This window comes from Morus notabilis, unplaced genomic scaffold, assembly GCF_000414095.1.
Source record: "Morus notabilis unplaced genomic scaffold, ASM41409v2 Scaffold583, whole genome shotgun sequence".
Lineage (NCBI taxonomy): Eukaryota > Viridiplantae > Streptophyta > Magnoliopsida > Rosales > Moraceae > Morus > Morus notabilis.
This window is the reverse complement of record NW_010366405.1, coordinates 38,285-43,291: the sequence shown is the minus strand read 5'-3', so window position 1 is coordinate 43,291 and position 5,007 is coordinate 38,285.

Here is a 5,007-nt window from a genome sequence, read left to right as displayed (position 1 = left end):
ACAACTTTACCTTTTTGAAATTATATATCATATTTCACATATTGACACAATTTTTTGAGCCATCAACATTTGTCAACAATTTTTCTGACACCCACTGTATCTGTGCATCACTCCCCACCTCACTAACACATGAACACCGCATGCTTATGGTAAAGTGACTATGGCCACCTTTTACTCCTCCTCCATTAATTTCTGACCGTCTACTTTAATCCGACGTCTCTCAATTTTCTGACCATAGACTAAAAAAATGTGAAACCCAATTAAAAAAAAAAAGCTCTTTTTTGGACAAAATAAAGAGAGACTTGATTAGTCAAAAAAAAAAGTGTAAGGCTTAATCGTTTATGAAAGGGAAAAGAGCTTAGTAAAAATAGCAACTTTTACAGTTTTACAGTAGGTGAAAAATGTAAGGATTGTGTCTGTAAAATTTTATTATTTTTTGACGTCATTTTTATTTTATTTTATATTTTAAAGATGAAAAATAAAAAAAATCATAAAAAATAGAATATTCATCAAAAAAATGGTGTCGCTTATTGCATTAATTGCTAAAAATCATATATTAATTTTAGAATATAAAAAATAAATAAAACTGTAAATTTTTTACCCATCCCGGCCCCTAAGCTGGTTCTTGGGCGCCCCACTACGCAAGCCGGGGGCTTTTTGACAAGTTTTACTTTTTTGTCATTTTTTAGGCAATTTTTTTTCTGGCATGCCTAGAAAAATGTAAAGATTGTGTCTGTAAAATTTCATTCTTTTTTACGTCGTTTTTATTTTATTATATTTTTTAAATATGAAAAATAAAAAAAATCATAAAAAATAGAATATTCATAAAAAATAGTATCGCTTGTTGCATTCATTCTTAAAAATCATATATTAATTTTAGAATGGAAAACATAAATAAAAATGTAAATTTTGGTATTTTATATTATATCGAAATATGCTCTTAGTATTTTGTATTTTTAATAATATTAAAACAGTATTTTAATCTTTTTAAAAATATCTTTTTGATACCTTAAAACTAATTTTTAGGACATGTAATGTCTAAATTACTTTATTATTTTCTCTTACTTATGGCTTAAAAAAACGGTTTAATTTGTGTTTCTCTTTATGCCATTCATCTTTTGTACTTTTTACTTACTTATTATCTACTATTTCTCGTACTTAACGCTTAAGAAAAACCCGGTTTAATTTGTGTTTCCATTTATGTCCTTCACCTTTCGTATTTTTTACTTATTTGTTATCTACTATTTTCTCTTACTTAAGGCTTAAGAAAAAAAATGGTTTAGTTTGTGTTTCCATTTATGTTATTTACCTTTTGTACTTTTTATTTACATGTTTTTTTAATCTACTTGTTATCTATTTATGCCCTTATCAATTTTTGTATTTTTAATCTACTTATTATCTATTATTTTCTCTTACTTAAGTCTTAAGAAAAAATGGTTTAATTTGTGTTTCCTTCTATGTTCTTCACTTTTTGTACTTTTTACTTATTTGTTATCTACTATTTTCTCTTACTTAGAGCTTAAAAAAAATGGTCAAATTAAATAATATTTGAATTACGTTCTGAACATGGCTTCCGAATCTACAAAACTCACCCCATCAAAATAAGTTGTGCGGTCTAAATGTTAAGAAATATAATAGAGTATGGCGATTAGTTAGAACTTATTTGTTTACATCATAAAATTATTTTTCTAATAGACAATAAATATAACAGTTAAATTCATGCAATTGCACGTGCCTACTTTTACTAGTTTCTTAAAAAATGAAAATATTTTAAGACATTAAAATATTTAAAGGAAAATAATAAAATAAAGAGTTCATGATTTTTTTTTAGATTTATTAGATTTTGATTAAGTAAAAGAGTACTAAGGTCATTTTACATCTTAAAAATCAACTTCAGAGTACCAAGAATATGTTTTTAAAAACGTCGAGGTATCATTTTAATATTATCAAGAACACAAGATACTAAAAGCATATTTCGCTATATACATTGTCGCTTACGTTCATTAACATGAAATATAACAAATCAGTAAATATACATATTTTTATGTTATATATTCACTTAATTGCTATAAAAATACATGTTTTGAAGATTAATATACATTGTCATTTCTTGTAACTTAACATATACATCTTTACATGTAAATATACACACCTTACATATAAATATACACGAAAACAACAGAATTATACATCTGTCGTTTCAATCCGGCAAACAGTAACAGCCAGATTAAAGACCTTGCCTATGATCTTATCTTAAAATTTTTTATTATATTAAAAAAAAATTGGATAGAATTGTTTTTAAAGTTTTTTATTATATCAAAAATAATTAAATACGATTATTTTTAAGATTATTTTATTATAACAAAACTTAAATAATAAAATAAATAGAGCCTATGGGGTTGTTCTTTTGAAGTGTAACTTGAGTGTAATTTGAGTGTAGTTTTTGAGTTATACCTTGAGTTAAAGTTGTAACTTGAATAAAGTTGAGTAAAATTTGAATAAAGTTAGAACTTAAAAGAACGTGAACTTAAGGCCCCGTTCATTTCGCTGATTCGAGTTTTGCTACAGTAAAAAGCTCTCAGAAATAGTCACATCTAAATTTTTTGCTACAGCAAAAAGCTCTCACACAACATCACTTCTTAACTCGAATTAGCGAACTAAACGGACCCTAAATAAAGTTGTAACTTGAGTTTAAACTTTTTTTGAGTTTTGTTGTAAAAGAACAACCCTTATATATTTGCACCCAGACTCATTTGGTTGAAGAATATCCATCTTTAAAAAAAAAAATTGAATAAAAAAAAGTTGCACTAATAGTTATTTTACAAAATTTAAATTCAAATTATAATTATTGACTTAAATAACATATCATAAATTTATTAATGTCTCCACTAATTCATAATTTTTATTTATCACAATTTTATCTTATATTAAAATCCATTAACATACCCCACGTTAACTATAAATAAAAATATTATTTTAAAAAAAAATTTTAAAAAAACGTACACTAAAAATTAATTATAGCTAGAAAGAATTCTTCAAAAGAATGAAAAAAGTATACTCTCGCGGCTCAAACATGCATTCCATGACATTGAATTTCTTTAGAGGTTTATGATAAGAAAAAAAATTTATGATTATTTTGTGCAAGTCTTTATCGTTTCTGATTGTCCTTTATCACCTATTACTGCAAACTGGAGTAGACACCGCCAATCCTTATGTAGCTCACATCAAAGTTCTTTGTGAGTTGGTAGGAAGTTTTGTTCTTATTTAGATAGTCGTTGACCTTTATATGGATCAACATCATTGTGTACACGTTTTTTTATTGCATCTAATTACTTTTGTGTTATAGAAGTTTTGTTCTTATTTAGTGGACATCATAAAAAATAAATAAATAAGAAGAAGAAGGTAAGACGAAAACAAAACAAATAAAGGTAAAGATAATTACATTAATGTTTAAAAAAGAAATATAACATTAATAGTGGAAAGGGATTATATGATTTTGAAAATTAAATTAAGATTAAAATTAGGTTGGAGTATGAAAGATTAAATTAGATATTATGAAAATCGTATTTACAAAATGATAGATTTTTTAAATTTTTATTAAAGGAACATTAATTAGCAGAAAAATCTATATAACTACCCTTGTGTTTTGGTGGATTGGGCAAGCAGCCTTAAGCCGTAGGGATAAACAACTAGCAGCCGAAGGCCTTAAGGCCAAGTAGCATCTCGCTAAGCCCGTTAATTGGTCTAGTATGTTAAGAACTCTAATTTTCCAGGAAGAAAGAAGGAATTAACATAATTTTAATGATTATTAACAGTATAATCTTTAGAGCTTTTTTTTTGTGCTCTGATGATTCTTAGAGTGTGTTAGTAACTTAGTGTTAGTAAATAGCAGTCATTTTCATTACTACACATTTTAAAAATTGTACGAGAACTCATAAAATTACACTAAATAGATATAGATCCCCTCTAAGAATTGAGAGATACGTCACCCATATTTCTCCTTTGGAAAAAAAAATTAATGATAAAAAATATTGTTTATGTCACTCTATTTAGAAAGAGAAAACAAAAAATAACAATGACACCTAACTATTTATACTAACATAAATAATAAACATTCACAAAACTATGACAAATCATGTATTTTTCTCTTCCACATCTACCCAATTCAAAGTCCACAAAGAGTGTAACACCCTGAAGAATTAATTGAGATTAATTAAGGTAATTAAGATTATTAGTGTGTCTAATCTGATTATTAATTGAGTTTAATTAATAAATGTTTCTGACACGTGTGAGTTTAAATAGTTCCAAGGTATTTAAATTATTCTTAATAATTTATTTTAACCCAGAAGTGTGTATGGGCGCATTTCTGGACTGCTCTTTTAAAATATTGTACACATGTCATTTTCTTTTCTTTTTCCTTTTCTTTTCTTTTTCTTTTCCTTCCTTTTCCTTCCCGTGCATCTCTCTCACTCCCTCTCTTTCTTTCTCCCATGCATCTCTCTCTCTCTCTCTCACTCACTCATTTTTGTCCCAAATCAAACAGATCTTGAACCAAGCAAATATTTAAAGAAGTTTTCAACGTCAAGAGAAGGATTCGAGGTAAGATTACTGAAAGAACCTCTCTTGAATCTCAAGTTTTTGAATTTCAAAATTTATTTTTGGTTCAAACCGGATTTTGATAGTTTTTAAGTAAAACTAGAGTAGAAATTGGAGATCTTGGGTTCTTTGGACTTGTTTTAGGACCTAGAACCCAGATCTAATGGTTTTCCTTTAAAATATCTCGATTTGGGACTGGATTTGCAGGTTTTGAACTGATTTCCACGAGCTTCTCTCGCGCAGCTGATTCCACCGATCGACCTGTGCGATCGACTGGATCACATGGAAACCGGTCGACCGGATTGCAGGCTGACCGGGCGACCGGGGTGCACACTACCGGTCGACCGGTAGTGTTGCACTGCTCTGTCACCGGTCGACCGGTTGACACGGGGTTTGACCCTGTTTGGCCTG